At 37.7% G+C, this 8,249-nt stretch overlaps 1 protein-coding gene across 1 annotated transcript in view; it reads right to left on the minus strand.

Annotated features, from left to right (window-relative positions):
• LOC148183394 (zinc finger protein 462-like) overlaps positions 1–7,614 on the minus strand; it is a 157,336-nt gene extending 149,722 nt beyond the window's left edge. The window contains 1 exon segment of the mRNA XM_088061466.1: positions 7,539–7,614. The gene's annotated coding sequence lies outside the window, so the exon portion shown is untranslated.
• Positions 7,615–8,249: the final 635 nt, after the last annotated feature.

Genomic DNA, 8,249 nt, shown 5'->3' on the forward strand with positions numbered 1-8,249 from the left:
CCTAAGAACTATGATCAGTAAAGTTTTTGCTAGCTAAACCAGTGTAATGAAGCCCCTATTGTCCACAAGACCATGGAAACAGTTAACACCAGATTCCATTTTTATTATCTTGGACTACAAAATCTCTTGCATATTATCAGCACATTGACTTCTGTCTTTCTTTATCATTCTTTGTAACATCTGCTGTTTTCTCTTGCAAAATCATTCTTCTGCGTCTCTATCCCATGCAATCATTCTGTTTAACAGCAAATTTCTACTACATGTAATTATGACATGCCTTATCCTAGTTGGTATTTTGCTGAAGGGTTTGACCTATTTTCTCTTTCTACTAATGCTGACCCAAACTGCTTGTCTTCCTCGAAGGACCTTTCCCTCCTCTTCACAGAATAAACTTTTAGCTTCAGTCAATCACTTAATATATTTCTTCTAGAAACCAACTGTGCATAATTACATCATGAAGACTACTCAAAAATAAAGAGGTTTCTAGATCAAAGGGAAACAGAAAGCTGTATCTGAAACCAATGTTCAGTTACCCATCACACCTTAAAAACAACTACATAACAAACATGACTTCCCATGGTGAGAGGAATTTTTTTTTCTTTTCAAAACATTACTTAAAGAAAAGTTTCTTCAATAAGTGATTAGGCAAGAATATTTTAAAGGATGATGCAATAATTAGACATTACCATCTCAAGTTGAACAGGCTACTGTACAAATAATAAAGAATTCTTGCCTAAAGATAACACAGAAAAAAAAAATAAAATCACATATAAGCCTGAGTGTTTAAAATAGATTAAACTGGAAACAAAGAATCTCCATTCTCCGTCTCAAATCCCCTCTTTCAAATCCCTTCAGAGTTAAGTTTGTACTGTGACACCTGGGATAGCTTCATAAAACTAAAGACATGGGTAGGAGACTTGGAGTCTTTGCAACCACTTCTAAAGGTAAAAAAAACCAAACAGGACAAAACCCAAAATAATCTCAGGTTGCTCTTTATTTACTCCTGTATTCAGCTTCTCAAACACAAGCTTAACAGGCAGAATAATACTTCCAAACTTCAGGGCATAAATGGAGGCTGAAATATTCTTATAAATCAAATCCCCTCATTCAAAAATTCTATTAAAGCAAGCCACTTCACTGCAACAAGATAGCTTAATTTATGATAATCATCTCATTTCCTCCCCTTTTCTTCTTTCAGTACTGGCAGACAAACAGTGCTATTTTATCTCTTTTCCTGTTCTCTTAGGTCTCTTCTGGAACATTTTATTTTCAACAGTTGACAAGTTTGGAGGAGTACTATGTTGACATTCAATTGTTTATAATGCTAATTGCATCTGCCAGTGGCATTATACCACCTTCTCCACCTCTGATTAAAGAATTTGTAGCACCTTGTGTGAGAAAGGAGGAACCATCTCCATGGCACTAGAGGAGATATTCACTGCAGTCTGTGGAGGATCCATGCCAGAACAGATGGATACCTTGTGAAGGAACTGCGGCCCATGGAGAACCTGAAGGACCACAGCCTGTGGAAGAGGCATCAGAGCAGGAGAAAAGTGCAAAAGGGAAGGAACAGCAGGGAAGAAATGTTATATACTGACTATACTCCCCCTTGTGCTGCTCATGGGGAGTAGAAGAGTCTGGAGGGAGGGAGGGAGTGAAGCTAGGCATGGGAAAGGGGACAGAGGAAAGGTGGTGCTTTAATGTATCTTTTTATTTCTCACTATCTGAATCTATCTTATTTTGCAAGAACTTAAATTATTTTTTCCTCAAGTCGATTCTATTTTATCCATGATGGTAAACTGGTAAGCAATCTCCTTGCCTTTATCTTGACCCACAAGCCTTTTTATCCTATTCTCCTCTCCCCTCTCCCTGGCCTGAGGAAAGGGAATGAGTGAGCGGGTGGGTGGGTGTTTGGCCTTTAGGCAAGGCTAACCCACAAAAAAAAATGGGCTAAGCAAACCATTTCTGTCACTAGCAGACTAGTTTTTACCTGGATCAACTTTACAAAATGGACCGTTTTAGTCCAATAGATAGAATCTTCCATTAAAATGTTTATATGACTTTCTACTATGATGCACTGTAAGTACAATGCACTGTAAGTACAAAACAACATCTAGAACAAAACAGCTAAGACACAAAAACATTTTACAACTTAACTAACATTCTTTGTAGACTGTTCCTAATCTGTCAAAAGAAGATATCCTTCCTCAACAATATTTGAAATTCTTCTTTACAATATTTCAGTGGGTTGGGGTTTTTTAAAATTATATATCCATATTTTTTGTCTCTGTTTGGTTAGTGATGGTATTACAATTATATAATAATTTATACTTGTTCTTCAGAGTTCTGAACTTTAAGAAATAGATGGGGTTTTTTTTAGCAACCTTCCTCAAATTCTAGCTTGTGCTATAATAAAAATTGTAGTTCTTCCAATTTTATTTGTAAGCCTAAAAATTCAACTTTTCCATCCCTTATGGCCAAATGTACTCTACATATATGTTTGGATATCTGACATGTTACAATTCCTATCCAATGTTTCTTAGCTAGCACTCTTATAATCCATTCATGGCTTCCAAACATCAATCTTTGTTTAAGTCTAAGGCCACAACACTATTACATTTGGTTCTATCTTTAGTGAATTATAATAATCATTCAAAAACAACCAACCTCCAACACTTCTGCTTGAAGTAGCTCTACTTTCCATCCATCAACCAATTATGTACTCACATTTTTCATATCCTAATCACTCATCTATGATGTTTTTTCTTTTCTTATCAAAATATAATTTCAAATTGATGAAAGAAGAAATAAATGCTAAGTGTGACCTTTTAAATCTGGTTTTTCTCAACAATGTAATTAATTACAAATCTAATGGTATCATATAAGGAAACCAATTCTTTAAAGTATGGTTTTAAGTGGTGATCTATGGACTATTCCAAATGGGCTTAAAAACGGTAATCAAGAAATTCAAGTACATATACTATAGAATAAATTACAAATGCAAAGTTTCTAAAAGCACTGTGTAAGGTTTCTGAATGCCCACAAATCAAAAGCTATTACAAACCATTGGTTTTAACCAAAAATCTAACATCCAATTGCAAAATTCATGACTAGCATTTTTCAATATCAACTTTCCCAAGTTCCTTTAGCTCACTGGTTTATATTTTTTTTTAAAAAAAAGGTCCCTTAGCTAGTCTTCTGATAGCAAGGTAAACTTCAGTTTGAGTCTGGGTATAATTACAGCAAACAATATTATTAGCAGAAATTCTGAGACTGAAATCCCTTTATGAATATACCCTCCTGGAAAAAATACCACATTCACCACAACTCAAACATTATATCTGTTGTGATGACCTTTGGTTTTCTAGGGTTTCTGTCACCATATACAATACATAGGCTCTCCCATATAAATCTTAATCTGAAATCTCATTTGCTCTTGTATAGCATGTTTCATGTTCAAGTGCAATGCATCTGTATGTCACGTTATAGCACTAACACAGTTGATCTCTCAAAATATGAGACAATTCACAGTACAAATAAAAGATAAATACCTAAGAATACTCTACACATAACAGAGAATGGGCATTTATAATCACCCAAACCAACACAGTTCAGTGAGGAACTTCTAATTTCCTTCAGTGGGCCATGATTTAAGCCCATACTAAAATTGGAAAATAGCATCCATCACCATCACATCAGGAAAAAACAGTTATCTTTCCCCCTCTTTACTCAGTAACAGTGTAATATCAAATATATATGATGCTGAGAGGGATGACGGGTTTGTCTTTACAAACAAGCTGTGGATCTGCTGATAAAATGCAACTATCACTGAGAGACAACAGAAACAATAGGATAGATTCCACTGAAAGATGAAAGAGGCACTGAAAGAGCACCATGAATTCCACAAAAGTTAAGAAGGGATTATGCATTGCGGGGGGGGGGGGGGGGGGGGGGAAGGTATCCCTGGTATCAGGCGTTCCAGAAAGTCTGTACCTCTCAAGTACCTCAGCCTATGGGGAAAGAGAGAAGGGACAAGCGGCCGGGAATTAGGATAAAAGGAGGCTGCTCTCTCCAAAATTTTGAGAGACCCCAGGGGAATGCCCCAGGGCCTCTCCTTTTATTCAAATAAAGTAAAAGGACTCCTCTGTCTCCTTTTTGAACATAAACCTCTGGTGTTCGTGGATTAATTTTCCTGACAATACTACATTGTGCTCCACCTTACAAAGGACTTAATTTCAAAGATAAAAGTCCTTTGTAACAATTTATTGCTAGACAAAAGAAAACAAGCATTAATTTTAACCTAGCAGAAGCTGAAATTCCGAAGTTCATCACTAACCATCTTTCTATTCTTGGTGTATGCATGTAAGCATGGTTATTTTCTTCATTTGCTGATCTTTCATCCTATCATTTCTACTATATATACATCTATATTTCACATTTCCTCTTGAGCTCTTATGAGTATTCCATCTGATACTTTCCCAATGGAATTGTACTTTAAAATGTTCTGACACTAAAGCATTTAATTTGAAATTTTGAGGAATTGCATCAACTATGCAACCGATATGCAAATTGATGTTGGTGGGGAAAAAAGTAAGGCCACATGTGGCATCACCCTAAACTATTACAGATGAAAAGGTAGGCTTAAAAAAAACCCAGAAAACAACCCTTCCTGTTCAACTGCCATGACATAAAAGCTTCCAGCAACACTGTTATGTTTTTTAAAAAACTTATGGTAAGACACCAAAAAAAGAGGACCACAAAAGTTGCCACCCCACCCCCCCCAAGGAATGTATTTATGGTACTGAGAAGCTTCCTGAAAGCTTTCTAGTATTATAAATCTCTAACTTAATGAGTGAAGGAAAATGTTTCATTTTAAAATACATCCAGAAAAAGAGAATGCTTTTGAGCATCAGAAGATCAAATACCAAAACTCAGGCCATCATCACTGCATAGAAAGAACTGATTTTGCAATGTTCTCTGCAAGAAGCTGGGAAGCCTCAGAATACAAGCACTTGCCTCCTAATATTATGTGTGTTACACACAAAAACTATTTCTTTAGCTAACTAATCAAACCCTTAAATCCTATTAACTTTAACCAAATATATAGAAATGTGACCTCAGCATGGAAGCATAAGAGTTATAAACAACAAAATTTTCATTCTATGATTCTATAATTCAGGCAATTTCCTCCAGTTCTCATTTACTGATAGCATGAAATCAGAAAGAATGAACATCACAGTCTTGTACATTGAAAAACTGAAGAATCACGGGGAGGGGGATTGGCAGCAAAGCTTAAAAAATTTTTTTTTTTTAACTTCAGAGATCCATAATGTTAGTATCATTTCCCATCTCAGCTTTGTTTACTGGAAGCCCGCTTGCTCTCCTCCATTTTCTGGTGGAGCTAGAGAACATGAGATGGCTTACCTGACTCAGATCACAGCTCTCTGCCAAATTAGTCACTTCCTCTTATACATGTAAATAAACAGCTTCATCACACACTCACACTCACACACACACACAGTCACACTAAAATAGCAGTAGAAAGCACTCAGACTTGTAGGTGTATTTCCAAACCTTAGAAAAGGAATGCAGGCCCCCCCGCCCCCTTACGGTGGCCGGGGCAGGGGAGGGGTTCTTAACAGATCACATCTATGGGAAACTCCAGGCTAATCTGTGTGTAGGATAGAAACCACAACGGTTGTGGGTTATTCTAAAAGACATAAAAATATCGTAGAATGCATGCGTGTGGGGGAGAGAAGCTTTGTATTGTGGAGTCTAAACTGAAACCAAACCAAACAGTTTACAAATGGAGGACAACGAAATAAAGAAATGGAAAGAGGGGAAAAGACAAGAAAGCTGTTCCGGATGATGGGGGAAAGGGGTGGTAGAAAACTCCTTGTCTAACTTAAGAGATAGAGATGTCGGAAGAACGAACGAGAAGTGGGCTTCTTTCTTTCTCCCCTTCTCTTTCTCGAAAGGGAAGTAAAAGTGTGTGTAATGCCTTCTGCTCTCCAGCTGTACGCTGTCGTCCTCCTCCAAACAATGTCCTTCAAAGAAACCACTACCCACACACAGACAAGCACACCCAGGACGGAGCCAGAACCTCTCACATCACAGTGTCAGGAGAGCGGGGGGGGGAGCATAAATATCTTTGTGAGGGACCAGCTTTGCAAGAGGGACAGGGGGGACAGGGACATAAACAGAAAGAAGGTCACCCAATTGCCTGAGTCGTGCCACCACGGAGCTTTTCTCTCCTCTGTGGCTTTCCCGTCTATAATCCAAGTTCACGCACAGCACCATCAGGACATAGCACGCGAAAGCGCACAAACACCCCCCACCCTAAAAGCTCTCCTCCTATCTCGCTTATCTCTCCCTTCAATGTAACAAAAATTAATTAACCGCTTTCCTCTTCCCACTACCAGCACCTCCTCCTTCGTGCAAGAGACGTCTCTCAAACAAAACACCTTTCTTTCTTTCTTTCTTTCTTTCTTTCTTTCTTTCTTTCTTTCTTTCTTTCTTTCTTTCTTTCTTTCTTTCTTTCTTTCTTTCTTTCTTTCTTTCTTTCTTTCTTTCTTTCTTTCTTTCTTTCTTTCTTTCTTTCTTTTTCTTTCTTTCTTTCTTTCTTTCTTTCTTTCTTTCTTTCTTTCTTTCTTTCTTTCTTTCTTTCTTTCTTTCTTTCTTTTCTTTCTTTCTTTCTTTCTTTCTTTCTTTCTTTCTTTCTTTCTTTCTTTCTTTCTTTCTTTCTTTCTTTCTTTCTTTCTTTTTCTTTCTTTCTTTCTTTCTTTCTTTTCTTTCTTTCTTTCTTTCTTTCTTTTCTTTCTTTCTTTCTTTCTTTCTTTCTTTCTTTCTTTCTTTCTTTCTTTCTTTTCTTTCTTTCTTTCTTTCTTTCTTTTTTTCTTTTCTTTCTTTCTTTCTTTCTTTCTTTCTTTCTTTCTTTCTTTCTTTCTTTCTTTCTTTCTTTCTTTCTTTCTTTTCTTTCTTTCTTTCTTTCTTTCTTTCTTTCTTTCTTTCTTTCTTTCTTTCTTTCTTTCTTTCTTTCTTTTCTTTCTTTCTTTCTTTCTTTCTTTCTTTCTTTCTTTCTTTCTTTCTTTCTTTCTTTCTTTCTTTCTTTCTTCCCTTCTCTCTTTCTTTCTTTCTTTCTTTCTTTCTTTCTTCTTTTCTTTCTTTCTTTCTTTTTTTTTTTCTTTCTTTCTTTCTTTCTTTCTTTCTTTCTTTTTTTCTTTCTTTCTTTCTTTCTTTCTTTCTTTCTTTCTTTCTTTCATTCTTTTCTTTCTTTCTTTCTTTCTTTCTTTCTTTCTTTCTTTCTTTCTTTCTTTCCTCACCACCACCACCCCACCCCACCCCCCCCCCCCCCCCCCCCCCCCCCCCCCCCCCCCCCCCCCCCCCCCCCCCCCCCCCCGTTTCTTCCTCTTTCCTCGCCTGTCCTAATGAATGGATTTCACAGAAACATGGTGGAATAAAAGGCATGCACACGTATACACGAATGAGACTCTCTCTCATACCAAACCAGACACTGGATTTTACTTGTAAGAACTTACAGGAACGTCCCGACGTCCGTCACCTCTTTCTCTCTGCCTAACTCTTATTGCTGTGGAAGTTGCTTTGTGAGTCTCGTGCCCCTAGGCAGACAATGGAGGATCGCCATCTTTTCCCTGATCACACACACACCACACCCCCTTCTTTAACTGTTTTGCTGCGGATGACCTGAGATATCCGTCTTTCTCTCACATTCTGTTTCTGAATAATGATCTACCAGGGGAAGAGAGAGACAATATCTTCTCCTACCTCACAAAATGCAAGAGCACCAGGGGGTGCAAGAATCCTTTCTAACAACAACGTGTAGGAAAAGAGGAGGAAAACTAAAGAAAACAACAGCAAGAATAAAAATGAAAAAGGAGATGAGAGAGAAGGGAAAAAAGAAGGAAAACAAGCAAAAGATCTATGAGGCAAAACAGATGTCAGAGAAGATGGTAGAGATGGGAGGTGTTGAAAAATGAAGGAAGTTAAAGGGAGGAAAATGGTAACAAAAAGTTAACCTCTGGGGCACTAAATCACTCACAGGCCATGAATGAGAAGAGGGAAAGATCTGAAGAGCCCCTTTCGTGCTATTGCATTCTCAAAGCTTCCTGCACAGGAGCGCTCAGCAGCTCCTGCAGTGCTGAGGGAACTGCTTGGGGGGAGCACTATGATACATCATAGCTGTCTTCCAGTCCTGGCAGAAAATGGTTTCTGCATGCTGATCTGACCCT

This window comes from Pseudopodoces humilis, chromosome 12 (genome assembly GCF_049639895.1).
Source record: "Pseudopodoces humilis isolate 2021_Gansu_Grassland_sample_001 chromosome 12, ASM4963989v1, whole genome shotgun sequence".
Taxonomy (NCBI): Eukaryota; Metazoa; Chordata; class Aves; order Passeriformes; family Paridae; genus Pseudopodoces; species Pseudopodoces humilis.